This window comes from Galeopterus variegatus, unplaced genomic scaffold (genome assembly GCF_000696425.1).
Source record: "Galeopterus variegatus unplaced genomic scaffold, G_variegatus-3.0.2 Scaffold6659, whole genome shotgun sequence".
Lineage (NCBI taxonomy): Eukaryota > Metazoa > Chordata > Mammalia > Dermoptera > Cynocephalidae > Galeopterus > Galeopterus variegatus.
Window position 1 is genome coordinate 64835 of NW_007732770.1, and position 20661 is coordinate 85495.

At 39.4% G+C, this 20661-nt stretch overlaps 1 pseudogene; it reads left to right on the forward strand.

Moving 5' to 3' along the window:
• LOC103606534 overlaps nucleotides 1-20661 on the forward strand; it is a 34579-nt pseudogene that overhangs the window by 11243 nt on the left and 2675 nt on the right.

Genomic DNA, 20661 nt, shown 5'->3' on the forward strand with positions numbered 1-20661 from the left:
AATATCCGCCCAGGCGGGGAGGGTCATTTTTGGTTTCTCTAGCTCAGCCCTAGGGATAGCAGCTGTTCCTTATATTTGCTGCTCTTGCACTCTTTAGGGCTCTCTCTAACCCTTACTATACAGTTCACTGTTTTTCCAATCTCCTGTTAATACTTCTGTATATTAAACTTCAAATTACTGTTCAGATTGCTGTGTGGTTTCTTTCTCTTGATTGGACCCTGAGTGATACAGAATTGCTCCTTCTTCTTGTATTTTCTGAAAGAGTGTGTAAGGTTGGTATTATTTCATCCTTAAAAATTTGGTAAAATTGACCAGGAAAGCCTTCTGGGTTTGGAAGTCATTTTGCGTGAAAAAATTTTTTTTTATTATCAATTAAATTTCTTTAATAGAGGGTTACTCAGATTTTCTAATTTTTTTGAGTCAGTCTAATTAGTTGTGTTTTTGAAAAGAAATTTCCCATTTTATCTAAGTCACCAAATTTATTAGCATGAAGTTGTTCACAACATTTTCTTATTATTCTGTGAAGTCTGTAGGATCTCTAGTGGTAACACCTATTTCATTCTGGATATTGGTAATTTGTACAATCTCTCTTCTTGATAAATCTAGTGAGGGGTTAGCACTTTTAGTCTTTTTAAAGAACAAATTTTGGCTTTATTCATTTTCTCTTTTGTCTCTTCATTTCATTAAATTATTCTCTTTTCTTCTACTTACTTTGGTTGAGTTTCTTCTATTTACTTTTTTTTCTAGTTTCTTAAGGTGGAATCCTAGACAATTAATTATGTTATGATATAGGCATTTAAACTGATTTATCTGCATACCACAAAATTTCATATGTTATGTTTTCATAACTACTCAGTTCAAAATATTTTCTCATTTCTCTTATGATTGTTTTCTTTGACCCATGGGTTAAATACAAGTATGATATTTGATTTACAATTATTTTGTTCTTTCTCCCTTATTGTTATTGGTTTCTAATTTAATTCCTTTGTGACCAAATAACATACTCTGGAAATTTTCAACTTTTTGGAATCTATTAACACTTATTTTATGACCTAAAATATGGTCTTTCCTGAATGTTTAATATGCACTTGAAATTTATATTTTGCGGTGGTTGTGTGTAGCATTTTGCAAGTGTCAATGAGGTCAAATAGGTTGATAGTGTTCAGATATCCTATATCCTTACTCCTATTTTTGTCTACTTCTTCTATCAATTACTGAAAGAGGGGTGTTACAATCTGCATCTATGACTGTGGATTTGTCTATTTCTTTCTTTAGTTCTGTCAGTTTGACTCCATAAATGTTGAAGCTCTGTCATCAGGGTCATACATTTTAAAAATTGTTATGTCTCCCCCAGCTGCAACTAAGTACGCTGCCACCACTACCCCAGGACCCTGCTAGGGTCCTGAGTCACGAAGCCAGGGGCAGCCAAACCTAGGTAAAGAGCATACCAAAAACACCGTTTCCCCACAGGTAGACCACCACAGCCACCACAATTGCCATGGCTGCTGCAAAGGCAGCTAGTCTCTACAGCAGCAGTCACAGCTACCGTACAGATGGCACGCCAGACTCTCCGCTGCATTGACAAGGGAGAAGCACCAGTGTAGACCAAAAAGAAAAAAAAAAAAGAGGTCTTCTCTCTCCACAAAGCACACTCCAGAGTAATAGAAGCATCTATCTTACAATAATAGGGGAGGAGGACTTGATCACACCTGTCTCAGTACTGGACAGATCAACTAGGCAACAAACCAACATAGGAACAGTTAATCTATCAGATGGAGAGAACAAATCTATGGTTATTAGCAGGGGAGGAGGAAGGGGAGAGATTGGATAAAGTGCATTAAAGAATAAGTATGATTTGTAATAATGGATATGCTAGTAAAAAATAAAATTAAAAAATTGTTACATCTTGCTAATTAATTGTCCTTTTCCATCTTATGAAATGTCCTTCTTGTCTTGAGAGCTCTGTCTTGAAGCCTACATTGTCTGATACCAATATAGCAAAACCAATTTTCTTAGCTTTAGTGCTTGCATTGTATGTCTTTTTCTATCCATTTACATTCCACTTATTTGTGTTTTTATATTTAAATGGTCTATCTTATAGATAGCATAAAGTTGGGCTTTGCTTTTTATGTAGTTTCTTTTGACAAACTCTGCCTTTCAATTGGGATGTGTAATATATTTACTTCTAATGTAAATATTTATGTGGTTGGGTGTAACTTTGCCATCTTGCTATTTCTTTTTCATTTGCCCCTTCAATTTTTTGTTCCTCCCTTGCTCCTTTGCTGCCTCCTTTTGGATTGATCAGATGTTTTTGTTATTCCATTTTATTCCCTCTATTGGCTTTTTAGCTCTATAGCTTTTCATTATTTTGGTTATTTCCTTCCAACAGTGTAAGGCCATTTGCCCATTCCCTTCAACCTTGTGCTATGTATATAAACCTATCTCACATTATTATTGTTTTTGTGTTCCTTGCATTATTATTATTATTTTTTTTTGCTTTAAGAAGTCTATTTTCTTTTAAGAAAATTACAAGAGTAAAAAATAACATGGATTTTTATGTTTATCAACGCATTTACCATTTTTGGTGCTCTTCATTCTTTTCTGTGGATCTGAGTTCCCATCTGATATCATTTTTCTTCAGTATGAAGAACCTCCTTCATCATTTCTTATAGCCCATGTCCATTGGAGACAAATTATCCCAGATTTCATTTATCTGATAATGTCTTTATTTCACACTCAACTTGAGGGATGTTTTTGGTGGATATGGAGTTTTGGTTGATATTTTATTTTTCTCTTTCAGGACCTTAATGATGTCATTCCATTGTCTTCTGGCATCCATTGTTTCTCATGAAAAGTCACATACCATTCATATCACTGATTTTCTGAATGCAATGTGTCTTTTCTCTGATTGCTTAAGATTTTTACCTTTTCTTTGATTTTCTGCAGTTTGACTATGATGTACCTAGGTGTTTTTCTTTGTATATTCTACTTGGAGTTTGCTTAGATTCTTGGATTTGCAAGTCAATGTTCATTATCAAATTTTGGTGGGATTAGCTCAACCTGAACTATATAGACCAACAGTAGAGAAAGGACCATGCCTAGAGGGGAAATTGACTTGCTGATATCAAAAGAGAGAGTGAACACATGCCGGGCAGGCTAAAATTTTGGTTATTTCTTCAAAATTTTTTTTCTGCTTCAAGTTCACTCTCTTCTCCTCCTAAGACTCTAATTACATGCACATTAGGCAATTTGTTATTGTCTCACAGGTGCCTGAGATTCTATTTAAATTTCTTTATTATTATATTTTCTGTGTTCTTCAGATTGGCTAACTTCCCTGGCTTCTGCTGCCATCTCCAGTCTGCTGTTAAGTCCATCTAATGAAATTTTCATTTCAGTTATTTTAGTTTTTAGTCTCAGGATTTCCATTCAATTTTTTTTTTTAACTTTGGTTTTAGAATAGTTTTAGATTTAAAGTGTCAGGATAGTACAAAGAGTTATCATATACCTTGTATGCAGTTTCCCAGTTAACACAGTACATTACTATGGTACAACTATTATTAATACATTATTATTAACTAAACTTTGTACTTCATTTAGATTTTTATTAGTTTCCCCCTAATGTTTGTTTTCTGTCTCAGGATCCCATCCAGGATATCACATTACATTTAATCACAATTTCTCCTCATGCTTCTCTGGTCTGTGATAGTTTCTCAAACTTTCCTTGTTTTTGATGACCTTGACATTTTGAAGAGTATGTACTGTGCAGCTGTTTCATAAGATGTCTTTCCATTTGGGTTTGTCTGGTGTCATGGCTAGGCTGGGGTTCTAGGTTGTTGAGAGAAAGACCATGAAGGTGAAGTGCTATTCTTATCAGCCCAGTGGAAAGGGAGTTCTTTTTCTCTCTAAAGCTCCAGTAATAGTCCCAGGAAGGGCTCCCATTGGCCCATCCTGGATCACTTGTTTATCTATGAACCAATAGCATAGCTGGAAGGATAGAATACACGGTTTGGCCAGGCTGGTCCACATGGCCACCTTTGGAGCTGAGAGTGGGGTTAGCTCTACCTGAGTTATACGTACCAACAATGGAGGAGGGCCCATTCTTTGAGGAGAAATGGAGATGCTGATATAAAAAGACGGGGCACATGCTGGGAAGGTTAAAGCAACAGGTGGCCTCTCAAAGAGCCATCACAGGCTGGTCTCAACTTGTTTTTTTATAAGTATTTCTTTTTCTTTTTTTTCCTTTTTGTCCTTTTTCGTGTCCGGCAACGGATCGCAACCCTCAGTGTCACGCCCGTACCGGACCGGGACCGGCAACAGGATCGCAAACCTCGGTGCTGCGCCTGCACCTCGCTCAGCCAGTGAGCGGGAACCGGTCTGCATGTGGGATCCGAACCCTCGGTCTATTTTGATATTTCATACTCTTAAATAATATATTACTTAGTCTGGAAGACTGAGTAACAAGCAAAAACCTAGCAGTATAAAAAAAAAAAAACCCAACGTTACCACTCTTAGGTGAAGGCTATGAGAATAAGGTGGGATTGATCATGGTCTAATTTCAGCTTCTCTGAGAGCTTTTGAGAGTCCCTTTAGCAGAGGTCAGTGGGCTAGGCCATGGTCTAATATATTTTACCTCAGTGGGGACATTAGTCTAAATTAAATAGTATCCCATTACTGGCATGGCTGTCCCTTATTGATCATACATAACATATAAGAAGCAAAAGATCCAACAGAAGAGAGAGGCAAAGATAATCCCTCTGAGAATAGTTAAGGGAGGTCCAAGGACAACAGCAAACCAGGTGGAGCTAGACAACCAACCAGACCAGAGCCATGTCTCAAAAGTTGGACATGTCATTACCAAAATCCTTCACCATCATAATGTTTTTAAATATGAACACGTCTTGATCTATCTGTCCCAAATTTCTTTCAAATATGGCTTTTCTCTACCATTATGGAGTTCTTCTCTCTCCTTCTCACTAGCTCTCAGGAGTTAGTGTAATCAGAAAACTTATGTGGGTTACATGAGGGTCCTCAGCTGATCCCGGCATAGGGTGAGAAGGAGAAGAGCTGAGAAGCGTAAAATACACAGTGGCTCTCTTGACCACATGACCAGGCCCAGCCCATGCTAGGGCTCATTAGACACCCCAATCAACTAATGCCAACATCAAGGTGAATCAGATGTTGGAATGATCTGATAAGGATTTTAAAGCAACCGTTACGAAAATGATTGATCAAGAAAGTAGAAATTCTTTTGAGATAAATTAAAAAACAGAAAAATCTCAGCAAAGAAGTAAAATAAACAAACGGAAATAATAGAATGGAAAAAATATAATAACAGAAATAAAAAAACCTCACTGGATAGATTTAAGAGGAGAATGGGGAGTACAACAGATAGAATTTATATAGGAGATGCTCAGTTTCCTTGGGCTCAGGTTTCAGGACATGCCTCTGGGTTTCCAGCCACTCCCTGAGGTCTCAGGGTCCCTCCTCTGAGCTCTCCCTTGGAGAAAAGTTACTGTTGCCAGTTAGACCTAATTTTAGCACTAACACAGGGAAAGTGAGACCAGGAGGGACTGGCTTATGCAAATCCAGTGGCTGGGCATGCTCAGTAGAGAGCACAGAACATTCTTGAATATGCCTGGTGCATGTGATATGGTCTGACCAATGAACGTGCTCCAGGAAGAGACCAACTGAGCATGTGCAAGACTAAATACATAACTGGGAGCCACCCCCTTAATTAAATATTCATTAGATAGAGAAACTATAAAATCTAAATCCCAGCAGAAGGTGGGGTTGTTGCTCACTTTCCTGGAGGCAACTTGCACTTTGATGCATTAGATAGAGAAACTATAAAAGCTAAATCCCAGCAGAAGGTGGGGTTGTTGCTCACTTTCCTGGAGGCAACTTGCACTTTGATGGCTGAGGTGTGTAAAATTTTCAGCATGCAGGGGCTCATTCTCTTGAACCAGCCTGCACTTTGTATTGAATTTTAAGTATGTATTTCTTGCTTTTGTGTTAAACTTGCTGTGGGCCCTGATCAATCTATGCTTCACTCTCTCTGTGGAACCTGTATTTCTTAACTATTGTATTAAACTTGTTCTCACTGTCTATTGTGACTCTGCCCTTGAATTCTTTCCTGTGGTGGAGTTAAGAACCTGGTAAGAAAACTGGTTGGGTTGAGGCTGACTATCAGGTGTCCCCCAGACCATACATCTGACATCAAAATCATTGATCTTGAGGACAGCTCAATAGAATTTACCCAATCTGAATGACAGAGATAAAATGGAAAGAAAGAAAGAATGAATGAAAAAAAGAAAGAAAGAAAATACAGAGTCTCAGGAAGCTGTGGGACAATAACAAAAGATCCAACACTTGTATTATTGGCATTCCAGAAGAGAAGGGAAAGAAAGTGGGGTTGAAAGAGTATTCAAATAAATAGTAGTTTAAAACTCTCCACATTTGGTGAAAGACATAAATACACAGATTCAAGAAACTAGGCTAACCTTAAATTAGGTTAACCAAAAAGTCTATGACAAGACACATCATAATCAAGCTTCCAAAAACTAAAGACAAAGACAAATTCTTGAAAGCAGCCAGAGGGAAATGACACATTAACCTGTAAAAGAGCATCAATTCTGATGAAAGCAGATTTCTTCTCTGATATATAAAGAAAATGAAATTTTCTTTAAAGGCCAGAAAGGAGTGGCAGAACATTTTTCAAGTACTGAAAGGAAAAACTCAAACACAATTTACATGTCTAGTGAAACTATCCTTCAGGAATAAAAGACAAGAGCAAACAAAAAAATTTGTCACTAGAAGACCTATACTTAAACAACAGATAAAGAAAATTCTTCAAACAGAAAGGAAATGATAAAAGAAAAAATCTTAGAGCATCAGGAAACAAGAAAAACAACAAATTAAGCAGAAATATGGGTACGTACAATAGACTATCCTTCTTCTCATGGGTTTTATAGATCATATATGGTGACTGTAACAAAAATTATACCATCTGATGCTTAAGACAATGATATTTAAAAGTGGGGAGGGTAAATAGGCCTAAATGGAAGTAAGGTTTCCACACTTCACTTGAAGTGGGAAAATATTGATTCCAGTAGACTGTGGTAAGTCACATATGTACACTGTAATTCCAGAACAACCACTAAGAAAACTATACAAAATGATACTCTCAAACACACTATAAATAAGTAAAGATAGAACCTTAAAAATGTTCAACTAACCCACAGGAAACAGGAAAGAAAGAGAAAACAAATCTTAAAAATGGCAGAGTAAGACCTAATACATCAATAATGACCTTAAATGTAAATGGCCTAAATATACCACTTGAAAGGCAGATATTAAAAGAGAGAACATAAAAAAACATGACCCGACTATATGCTGTTTATAAGAAACTCACTATTCAATAACATCAATAGGTTGAAAGAAAAGTGGTAGGAAAAGTTACATAATGTAGAAAAAATAGACTGATTCCTCAAAAACAACAAAACACCAAAATTTAGCCAAGAGAAATAAATAATCTGAATATTTCTATAATAAAGAATTGAATTCATAAGTAAAATCTGAAAAAAAAATCTCCAGGCCCCAGATTGTTTCAATGGAGAATTCCACCAAATATTTAAGAATTAACACCAATTTAATACAATTTTTTACAGAAAATAAAAGAGGGAATGCTTTCATCTCAGTTTATGAGATCAGCATTACTCTGATACCAAAACCAGATAAAAACTGTAAAACAAAAATATAAACAAAAACAAAACTATGGGCCAATTTCTCTCATGACTTAGACACAGAATATGTTAGCAAGTCAAATTCATCAGTGTATAAGAAAGAATTATACACCATGACCAGGTGTGCAAGATTTGTTTAATATTCAAAAATCAACAGACTAAAGAAAAATTATATGATAATATCAATTGAGGCAGAAAAAACATTAGACAAAAGCCAACACCCCATCATAATTAAAAATTTCCCAGAAAATTAAGGCAGAGGTGGACTTCTTTAAGTTGAAAAAGGGCATAAATAAAAAACCTACAGCTAATGGTAAAAGGCAACGATGAAAGACACAATGGTGACAGATCAAATGCTTTACAAATAAGATTAGAAACTGGCCAAGTCTGCTGTTCTCACCACTCTTATACAACATAGTACAGATGCTCCTGGACTTATGATAGGGTTATGTCCCAATAAACTCACTATAAGTAAAAAATATTGTAATTTGAAAATGCCTTTAATACCTTGATAAGCCCACTATAAAGTCAAGAAATTGTAAGTCAAACCATTGTAATTGGTGACTGTCTGTACTGGAAGTTCTAGCCACTGCAATAAGGCAACAGGAAAGAAAGATGTATGGGTTGGAAAGGAAGAAATAAAACTGTCCTTATTTGCAGATGACATGATTATCTACATAGAGAATCTCAAGAATTCTACCAAAAAGAAAAAAGAAACTCTCTTAGAACCAACAAGTGAGGTCAGAAAATTTGCAGGATACAAGACAAATATACAAAAGTCAATTGTATTTCTATATACTAGCAATGAACACATGGACACCAAAATTAAAAACACAATACAATTTATGATCATTCAAAAAAAACCTCACAGGTATAAATGCAACAGAACATATATAGGACTTGTATGCTAAAACCTACATAATGCTGATGAAGGAAACCAAAGGAAATCTAAATAAATGGAAAGACATAACATGTTCATGGATTGGAAGATTTAACATAGAAAAGATGGTAATTCTGTCCAAATTGATATACAGATTTAATACAATTTGTATTAAAACCCCAGAAGGATTTTGTGTAGATATACTCATGATTATTCTAAAATTTATATGAAAAGGCAAAGAAACTAGAATAGCTAAAATAATCTTGAAAAAGTAGACTGATGTAAGCCTACTTGATTTTAAGACTCATCATATAGCTACAGTAATCAAGATTGTGTGGTATTGGCAGAGGGATAGATACCTACAAGGGGTCTTCAAAAAGTTCACAGAAGAATTCATAATATCTTTTAATACGCCCTTGTATATCAATGACACAGAATAGCAAACTCAGAAATGACCCACATGAGTACGCCCAACTGATTTTTTTCACAAAGGTGCAAAAGCAATTCAATGGAAGAAAGATAGCCTTTTCAATAAATGGTGCTAAAGCAAGTGAACATTCATAGGAAGAAGGAAAAAAAAAAAAAAGAAAAGAAATGCAATCTAAGTCTCATGCATTATACAAAAGTTAACTTAAGATGGATTCTAGATGTAAACATAAAATTATAAAACTTGTGGGAAAAAAGTTATTAAAATTTTCCAGGATCTAGGAGATAAAGTGCTCTTAGACCTGATGCCAAAATCACAACCCGTAAGAGAAAAGAAAAAGTGGATAAATTGGACTTCACCAAAATTAAAAACTTTTGCTCCGTGTAAGCTCCTGCTGAAAGGATGAAAAGAGAAGATACAGAGTAGGGGAAAATATTTGCAAAGCACACATTCTACAAAGAACTAGTATCTAGAATACATACAAACCTCTCAAAACTAAATAGTAAAAAAACAGACAATGCAATTAGAATATGAAGACTATGTTCACACAAAAACCTGAGAATACTTTTAAAAAAATAATTTTATTCCTAATTGCCAAAAACTGGAAACAGTTGTCCTGCAATGGGTGAATGGTTAAGCAAACTGTGGTATATCCATGCTGTGAAATACAACTCAGCAGTAAAAGGGAATGAACTATTGATAGATGCAACAAGCTGGATAAATCTCCAAAGAATTATACTGAGTGAATAAAGCTTATTCCAAAGCTTACATATTATAATCTTTTTTTTCTTTTTGGTCGTTGTTGTTGTTGTTTTTGATGGCTGGCTGGTAAGGAGTTTGGAACCCTTGACCTTGGTGGTACAAGGTGGTGCTCTATCCAACTGAACTAACCAGCCAACCCCCAAAGGTTACTATTATATTCCATTTATACAATGTTCTTGAAATGACAAAATTATAGATATGGAAAACAGATTGGAAGTCAAGGATTAAGGAGCAGCCATGGTTATGAAAAGGCAACATGAAAAACCCTTGTGGTGATGGAAGAGTTCTGTATCTTAACTATGTCAGTGTCAGTATCCTGCTGTGGTATTGTACTATTTTACATTCTGGAAAATGTCACCACTGGAAGAAACTGAGTAAAGCGTGCAAGGGATCTCTTTGCATTATTTCTTACAATAGCATATGAATCTACAATTATCTTAAAATGTAAAGTTTAATTTAAAAAACACATCGTCTGCTTGAATTTATTGGGGATCTAGCAAGGTAGTTATGGTAGATTATGAAATGACTACACATTCATTCCATGCACACCCTTCTACAAAGTGACATATCTGCACCTCCCGTTGAGAGATGCAAACTTTGAAACTGAGATAAAGAGTTTATTTCTCCATCCCTTGAAACCGATGTGTGTTGACCAATGGGACATTAACAAACATGATGCAAGCAGACATTTGAAAAGCACTTGTTTGGAGGGGGGTTTCGGTAATGGGCCACAATAATCAACCTCATTGTATATCGACAAAATAAAATTTAAAAATAAAAAAAAAATTAAAAAAATGAAAAGCACTTGTTTGGGGACAAGGCAAGCATGTCCCCTTTTACTACTGCTTTTCAACATCATACCGGAAGTCCTAGCTAATGTGATAAGACAAGAAATGGGAAAAGTCTACACAGATTGGAAAGAAAGAAATAAAACTGTATTTGTTTGCAGATGATGTAATCATCTACGTAGGAAATCTGAAAGAATTGACAAAAAACTTCCTGGAACTAATAAGCAATTACAGCAAGTTTTCAGGACACGAGGCTGATATACAAAAGTTAATCACTTTTCTATATGCCAACAATAAACAAGTGGAATTTCAAATTAGAAACACAACACCATTTACATTAGCATCCCCCAAAATAAAACAGTCAGGTTTAAGTCTAACAAAATATGTACAAGAGGTGTATGAAGAAAATTATAAAACTCTTGTGAAAGAAATCAAAGAACTAAATAAATGGGGAGATATTCTATGTTCATGGACTGGAAGACTCTGTACTGTCAAGATATCAGTTCTTCCCAAATTAATTCAACACAATCCCAATCAAAATCTCAGCAAGTTATTTTGTGGATATCAACAAACTGATTCTAAAGTTTATATCAAGAGGCAAAAGACCCAGAATAGCCAACACAATATTGAAGAAGAACAAAGCTGGAGGACTGACACTACCTGACTTCAAGACTTACTATAAACCTACAGTAATCAAGACAGTGGTATTGGCAAAAGAATAGACAAATAGATAATGGAACAGAATAAAGAGCCAAGAAATAGACCTGTGTAAATATAGTCAACTGATCTTTGACAAAGGAATGAAGGCAATGCAGTGGGAAAAAAATAGTCTTTTCCTCTGTACCTTTCACTCAATTTTGCTACGAACCTAAAACTTCTCTAAAAAATAAAGTCTGTTGAAAAAAAGCACCTGTTCATTAGGACTTGCTCTTTTTGCTGAACTTAGAACTCTGAGACCATGATGTGAACAGGCCCGAGCTAGCCTGCTGGAGAGGTCATGTAGGGAAAAACCGAAGCACCCTGGCTGACTGCCTGCAACCTGCCAGAGACGTGAGTGAGTTAGCATCAATTATGGGTTATCATGAAATAAAACGTGCATGGGAAAGGCAGGTTAAATGCTTAACTCATTCTTTACTTACTTGTTTTCAGAATAATGAATTAGTGTCCTGGTGGTATATTTGTATTGGGTTAACTTAGCTAAGCTGGATTGTTTCTCAGAATTCCTTTACCTGAAGAGTTCCAGGTTAGTGTGCACCACAGTAGATGTTTTGCAGGAGACTTGGAAGGCAGAAGTGAAGCAGCAGCCAGAAATAAATTTTCATGCTCAGAAGTTCAAGGCAGGGCACCATGCAGCTTATGCATACTGTCTGCTGGCTAATTGTCTGCATGGGACGGGAGCCAGGCCTGTAGGTACTGTAACTGCTGTCAGATGCTCTTCAGCTTCTCTGACTCCTGGCTACGTGTGTGTTTAATTCCATGATGAAGGGTGCCTATCACCATCATTGAAGTTGATGAAGGATTAGAGGTGGTGAGAGATTGATATGGGTTTTTGCTCCTACTCACAGGTTCCAGTTTGTCTTGCCTCCCCCACCTCAGGTTCATCTTCCATTCCTGCCTGCCTTTGTCTTCAGCTCTAGTGGCATAATTAAAAGCAACAGCTTCACGTAGTCATTTTAGTTATTCTTTGAATATATATTTGTATCTTTTTTCGGTTGTGCAAAAATCATGGCTATTAACTATGTCAACATAACTAGTTATTTGCTTTTTTCCACTGTATGCATGATTTCAAATTAATATCAGTATTATTACTAAAATACAGTTACTAAATACAACTTAAGATATTGTTGAAAGTCTTTTTGTTTTTATGACATAATATTGTGTTGTAAAATCACTTAGACTAACTCTCTGTGGCTAAGCCACAACCTTGATATGCAGTTAAGTTCATATGCTTCATTTTGTTTTTTATTTTTAGATATTAGTTTTAAATTCTTAAATTTAATTATGTAAGACATTTCAATGGCTTCAGAGTTAAAACTACAAAACAAGGTACTGTCAGAGAAGTTTAATTTTCAATCCTACCTCCTTATCCTATTACTGAAAACCACTTTTATTAGTTTTTGGTTTATCTTTTCTTTGTTAAAAATATAAGCAAATTTATTTATTTATTCGCTTGTTTGTGTTTATATTCTCCCTTTCTTAGATAAAAGGTACCATGCTATGTATTATTCTGTACCTTGGTTTATTCCACTTGGCGATCATTATTCCACAGTTGGGTATCTACAACTGGACTTTGGATGAGCGGGACTTATTAGGATGTGAATAGAAAGCAGCTGTATCGTTTCTCCCCACTGCCCCTTTAAACCAGCTTTTCCATCTCATTCTTTGTTACTTCTGGGTGAAAACTCTGGCTGTTCTCAGGCTTTCTCAACAATCACCAATAGGTAACAAATGAAGTGTCTTTTCTTCAGATGTTAGAGAGTCCAGTCCGGTGTAATATCAAAACTCCAATTTTACTTAGAGCTTTTTCCCTCCCTAAGCTCAGACTTGCAGCAGATTGAGGGACAAGTGTGTGCGGGAGGCGTTGTCAACTTCTGTCTTCTTTTCCTTTCCTCACCCACCTGCCTGGCTGCTGGGTTACAGCCCAGGGTGAAGACACAGGGTGGTTCTTGCTTCACCACTGTAGCTGTCACTTGATGCTGGTGCTCTCTGGGTGTGGCCATTTCCAGATGCTGACTGTCTCACTCTAGACGTAGCTTCCTGGGTTCTTTGGAGACCATTCTATTGCTAAGGATCTCTTACCATGGTTCCCTTGGCATAGACATTGTCTCCCCTTACTATTTCTGTCCCTTGGCTTCTGAGAAGTTGCCTAGTCCCTCCATACTCTTAAAGTGACCTGGCTTCCCTCTTCAGGTTCCACCTCTGGCCCTGGAACTCACGGATCCTTTGCCCATCTGGATTCTGGGAGGGCCAGCTATTCTCAGGAAAGTTGCTTCTCTTCCCTCTGTCAAACCAGGGCAGATGCAACCCCAGACTCCCTCCTTCAGACTTTTCAGAAGTCAGTCAGACACCAGTTCCTGCATCATTCAAGCTCTAACGAACACATGTCGAACTCTACATGGTTTTCCCGAAGCCCCGTAACTTGGCTTGAGGTGCCAGAATGTAGGGGAAATGCTCAGCATGCTGCTCAGTGTCTCCAAAAATTCTTCATTGCTCTCTTCCACATCTTCAAAGATTTCTTTGTCTTCATTTTTACGGCCTGGAAGTGGGTGATGGACCACTGCTGGCAGACCCAGTGTCGGCATCACCACGACATCCTGCATAGGTTGTCTAGCATCCTACTTCGGGACTGGGGAAGACTGGGACCTCATCAATTTGTTCTGGGTCTCTGGAGCCTCTGCCAAAATTCTCAGACAAGAGAAAGGGTGTGATTTAATATCCTGTCGTATTTCTGATAAGCTATGCCATGTGTGCAGCATTTGGGTTATTCTCCCATACAGCAGGTGGGAAAGACAAGATGCTCATGCCACAGCCCATAAAATGAATGAAGACGGAGATTCTTAGCTCTGCCGCCTTCATCAGCCACCAGGACCTGGTATGGTGGGGCTGATCAATTGAAAAGAACATTTCTAAGCATTTATTGGTGGTTCAACATTTTCCCACCAGAGACGTTTTAATTCCTGTTGTTCTCCTCTGACCCCAGGGGCTGATAGGCAGCCTTGCCCTGCTGCAGGCTGTACCTGATCCTCCCAGACAGACACTCGGCATTTCCAACCACGGTGTGTGGTTAAGGGCATGTGCTTTGTAGACAAACCACCTGGCTCTGCCTCCTTCTAGCTATGGGAGTCCATGGGCAGGTCATTCAACTCTGTACTTTGAACCTCAGTTTCCTTGTCCATAAGATGGATATATTAATAACACCCACTTTGCAGAATGTGGTAAAGATTAGAGAGGCATGTATGATACTTAGTCCAGGGCTCAGAACATAATAAATGCTCAGTTAATGCTAATAGATAGTCCAGTTAGGATAGGCTATGCTGCTGCAACACACAGATGCTCAGTCTCAGCAACAGCACAATACAGGATGATTTCTCACACACGGCAGTCTGATGTGGGTCAGGTTGGCCCTTCCTTTTTGTGGCTCAACCATCTAGAACACATGACCTCCATGGTCCCTGTGTAAGAGGAAGAGAGAACTGTGTAAGGGGACGTTTTTAAGGACCAAGCCTGGAAGTGGCTTCTATCCCTGTCATCCTTTTTCTATCTGCTAGAACTCAGTCGCATGGCCCTAGCCTAATTTTAAGGCAAATATGGTGATCCTGTGTGCCCAGGAGCGAGAAACGGAGTAGTGAACGCACAGCATGTCCAATTGCTCTTCAGCATGGAGACTCTTTGCCATTGGTTGTGGCACACAGAAAGGGTTCAGTAAAGACAAGATGATCGATTGACTCAGCTTTGGAGGGAGGGAGAGGCCACTTTCTCCCACCCTGATTCTTGGTGGGACTCAGGCCACCTGGAAGGCAGAGGTCTGGGCAGGTGGCAGCACTTCGGGGAAGGGTGAGGCTCAGGAGGGCAGGGGTCCCTGGGCGCACATGGTACACACTGCCCGGCCTGAGGCTTCATTTGATTCCCAGCCCTGACCTCCCTTCTGGGGCTTTCCAGGGCAGGGCTGAGGTGGATTCACACACTTGTTTCCTGCACTCAGCACCTTAGCGCCCCGAGGCTCTCCCATCTGAAGCCTCAGCAGTAGATCCTGTGTGGCTTTGGTCCCTGGCTGAAATCCTGCTGTCCCCACAGGGCCCACAGGCTCTAAAACTTCCATGGTTCCTTGTGGCCCGCAGTGAAAGTCACAGACTGAGAATGTTAGAACTGGGGTGACCTTGGAAATCCCTGAGCCCAGGGCTCACTTTGGATAGCTCACGAAAGAGACTCCTGGCATCCTGGCCTTGCTACGTTCTTATGGTTCATATTCTGACTCAGTGTCTCAGTCCATTTGCACTGCTATAATAGAATACTACCATAAATTGGGTGGCTTATACACAACAGAAATTTATTGCTCACAGTTCTGGAGGCCAGGAAGTCCACAATCAAGGCACCAGCAGCGTCGGCGTCTTGCTCTTGCAGCGAGGGCCTGCTTGCTGGTCCATAGATGGTGCCTTCTACCATGTCCTCATGTGGTAAAAGGGGTGAATGAGCACCCTTGTGCCTATTTTATAAGGACATTAATCCCATTTGTGAGGGTTCCACCTTCATGACCTAATCACTAAGGCGCTACCTCTTAATATCATCCTCTTAGGGATTAAGTTTCAACATATGAGTTTGGGGGGGACACAAACATTCAAACCATAGCATCCAAGCAATTCTTCGAGCCTTCTTTCCCACCTGTCCCCAACAGGATCTCCATTGAGCCAGGTCAACCTCCTCCCTCCTTAAACAGGCTGCTTAGAGTCCCAGCCTCACCTCTGCTGATGTCATTCCCCTGCCTGAAAGGCCACCATTGCCCTCGACTTACTTGGGTTTTGCAAGACCTTCCCATCTCCAGAGCTCGCTCTCCATTCTGAGCTCCTGCAGCCTGGACGGGCCCATGCTGTGGTCCTCTCTGACTGTTTCTTCACTGTACTCTGAGCGTTCTCATGGGGTTGTGTCCCTGTCTTTTCACCACCAGGGCTCCAGGAGGGGAAGGTTCACTAGTGGTGTCGACTGGCAGATGATAACAGGCGTTATGTGGTAAGGCTCCAACATGGGTCATCTCATCAATTCCCTTCACACATGTTGGGGATAGGAATCACCACCCCCATTTTACAGATGAGGAAACAGGTTCAGAGAGTTCTAGTCACTTGCCCAAGGCAGCCCAGCTGGTGAGCAGCAATGCAGGCATTCGAGTGGAAGTATGACTGACCTGGAGCCCAAGCCCCTCACCACTGGACAATCCGACTGCTTGGGTGGCTCCTGCTCAGGGTGGTAGCAGGTACTAACGACTGTCTGCTTTCCTAGACATCCTCATTTGACTGGCACACATTGAGAAACTGAGGCCTGCCAAAGGTCACACTGCCAGCTAAGGGCACTGGGAGGTGGAGTTAGCTCTGCCCTACCCCACAGGCATGTCCCCACACTGGGGTGGGTCTCTGTTACCCTTCTGGTTGTTTTATATCCTGCTCCAGTGGAAGGTTACTCTGGGAGAGGCTGGGCTGGTTCTTGTATGGCTTAGGAACTGTCCACCCCTCTTTCCTCCTCCCCCACAGGCCATAGGGCCCAGCACCATTGAAATTTCAGTCCCAAACCTCAGCCAGGCCCTGAACATATGTCCCACCCTGAAAAGAACAATGGGACCTCCAGGCTTAATTAAGACCCCATAAAAGCCCTCACTGGGCTGCCTCATTCTCTGCGTTTGGTTGCTTTTTCACTCACCCCAGCCCCACACTTCTGTTTGCACTTCCTCTGTGGAAGGGATGAAATGCACCCAAGACTCTGGCTCCTCCACCTTCCTGCTCCTCTTTTCTCCCAATCTGACCTTCTGCGGCTCTCCTGAGCCCTGGAAGAAGAGGTGAAGAGGCCGTCTGGGTTCCAGTGACAGATGGTCTTGAACCCCCCGACCCAGGGGCGGAAGCAGACAGCTAGCACGGGCCTGCCTGGCTTCTAGTCCCTGCAAGGCAGCCCTCCCCAAGCTGGGACTCTCCAGTTAACTTGTGGGCTCAGCCTGGCCTAGGCCCACAATCTCACCTGGGTTTTGGAGGGAGATTCTCTAAGGTGGAGCCCCAGACCTGAGAGCTCTACACCTGCACACTTGGGTTCAAGTCCACTGGCCTGTGAAGGCTCATTGAAGGGCCCAGCAGAACACAGACACTCCAGAAATTTTTATGTTGAATTAATGTATGAATTTTTACCTATTTAACAAGGCTCTTGTGCTGTTTACTGCATGTCTAAGAGATATTAGTTCTCACATTAGGTAGTATTATCATCCCCGTTTTACAGATGAGACTCTCAAGGCAGAAAGAGATTAAGCAAATTGCACAAGGTCACACAGCAAGTGGGTAGCAGATGCAGAGGATTCGAATCCAGGTTGACTGGCCCCAGAGGCTGTACACATAATCCCTACCTAGACTGTTTCTAATGGGAGGATACAACCATTTGACCGCCACTGGGTAAATAGACTCCTTCCTCAGTTCTGTCCCTCCCTCCTTCCCATGCAGTTTAACAAATTATCACAAAGTTAATGTCAGGTCAAGAAATTAACCACTGCCAGCACTTCATGGCCTCCCCACCTGCTGGTAACAATTTCTTTGCTGTTTCTTTTGTACTTTCACCACCCCAATATCCATCCTTAAACAATATAATTCAATTTTACCTTCTTTTGACCTTTATATAAATGAAACCACGCAATAAGATTTATTTTACTTCTAACTTCTTTTGTTCAATATGGTATTTTTAAGACTCAGCTATTGTATTGCATATAGTTGGAATTCATGGTCTTTATTACAGTATAGTACTGCAATTTGTCCAAGTCTCTTTGATGGATATTTGGATTGTTTTCCAGTTTCTATTATGAAATTTGCTTGTACAAATGACTTGGTACACATGAGAATTCACCTTCGTGTCCCAGGTCATAAAGAATGCAATTTCCTAGGCAATTCCAAATGGATTTCCAAAGTGGGTATGCCAATTTACACATCTACCAGCAGCATACAGGAAGTCTCATTGCTGCATATCATCACCAATACTTGGTGTTGTCAGACTTCTTAAATATAGTGTCTGATGAGTGAGTGAATGCATCTCATGATGGTTTTAATTTGTATTTCTGTGCTTGCTAATGATACTGAGTATTTTTCAGAAGTTTACTGGCCATTTGGATTTCTTCTTTCATAATGTGCCTCATCAAATTTTTTTGCCCACTTTTTTATTGGTTGTCTGTCTTCTTATGCACTTGAAGAGCCTCTTTATAGATTCTGAATGTGACTCCTTGGTTGGCTATATGTATTATGAAAAAACTTTTATTGCATATTGTGCTTGCCTTTTCACTTTTTTTTTTTAAAAATGAATGCCTTGATCAATAAGAGTTCTTAATTTTAATGTAAGTTTAACGTAATAAAATTTATCATACTTTTTTTTTTTTTAAAAAACGAATGCCTTGATCAATAAGAGTTCTTAATTTTAATGTAAGTTTAACGTAATAAAATTTATCAACGTTTTCTTTATGGTTGGCATTTTTAATAATGTGTTGGGAAAATTTCCCCTACTTTGAGGTCTAGAATATGTGTGTAATTTATATTCTAAATTCTTTATTGTTTTGCTTTTCATATTGAGGCCTATAATATACCTACAATTTATTTTTGGTGTATGTATGAATATGTGAGGTAGGGGGTACAATTTAATTTTTTGCCGATACAGATACCCAATTATCACGGCACCACTTATTAACATAATTATCCTTTCCCTACTGCTCTGCACTTTCGCTTTACCATAAATTCCAGTTTATGGGTTTGTTCCTAGATGCTGTCTATCCACTGGTCGTTTTGTTATTCCAGTACCTAGATCACAATGTCTCAATTACTATAACTTTTGCTACCAGGAAGATGGGGTAAATATATCTTTTCATTTTCCTCCTGTTAAGAACAACAAAAAATCCTGGACATTATGTGTAAAACAAACATAAGAAGACTTTGAAAGGTGGAGACACGAAGGCAAACTGGTTGGGGACTTTGGGATCTTAGGAACGACACAACATGGGCGTGATTACCTGGGTTTCCCTTTTAGCTCATATATCCCAGATTGGGAGCTAAAGAACTGGCAACCCCAAAGCAGTCAAGGGTATAGACAATAAAAGCCCCCAAAAGCCTGCTCTCTCTAGCCAAAGTACTAGGAAAGGTATCCAGTAAGACAGAAACTTTGGGACAAAATTTCTACTACAATAGAAACTACAAACTGCTGTACTATAGGCAAGCACCGATGAAAAAACCCACACATGCAGAAGCCGAGTGGTGAGCATAGACTTCTGCCCATGTGAGGCTGTAATAACACTTCCAGCACCCTTGATGGGCTGGTGTCAGAGAAGGCCAAATGGGAAGTCAGGACTTCCCTCCCCACTAGTTGGCAATGAGCCTCTCCTTCCATGGTGTCAGTGAAGACCACTTAGGGAACAGGAACTCCCATCACCCCAGCAGTGACAAAGAGCACCCCTCCCCCATCCTGGGTACCAGTGAAGGCTAAGTGTGGGACCTGGACTTCCACTTCCACCTATCACTGATGAGGTGGTGCCTCTCCATAACCTGATCTAGCAGTGTCAGAAAAAGCCAGCTAAAACAATAGTTTCAGATAAGAGCCAGGGTCTCCTAATATAATGTGAAAATGTCTAGGTTTCATTAGGAAATCACCTGTCAAAACTAAAAACCATGAAGATTGCAAATTGAATGAAAAAAAGACAATTAATATATGTCAACACTGAGAGAGAGAGAGAGAGAGAGAGATGTTAGAATTACCTGACAAAGATTTTAAAGCAACCATGATAGAAATGTTTCAATGGACAATTATGAACACACCTGAAACACTGACAAAACAGAAAGCCTCAACAATGAAACAGAAGATATAGAAAAGGACCAAATGGAAATTTTGAACCTGAAAAATACAATAGTCAAAATAAAAGGCTTAGTAGATGGGCTCAATAGCAGAATGGAATAAATAAGCTGGAAGGTAGAACAACAGGAATTACTCAATATGAACAATAGAGAGAAAATAGATTTAAAAAATAAACAGCCTCATTGAGCTGTAGAACTGAAACAGAAGATCTAACATTTGTATCATTGAAGTCCCAGAATGAAAGAACGAAGAGGGTGGGGCTAAAAAAATACTCAAAGAAAGAATAGCTGAAAACTTTTCAAATTTGCCAAGAGACATCAATTTACTGATTCAAGACACAGAGGAACTCCAGGTGGCAGGCTTGTTGATAATATGGTGGCAGGAGCAGCCTCGGCATCTCGAGGAGGTGGTAGGGCCCACGATGGGGGGAAGCATCTCTTTTCGGACTTTCTGTGGCCCTCGAAGTCCTGGCCGGTGGCTGAAGGAGGACAGCCT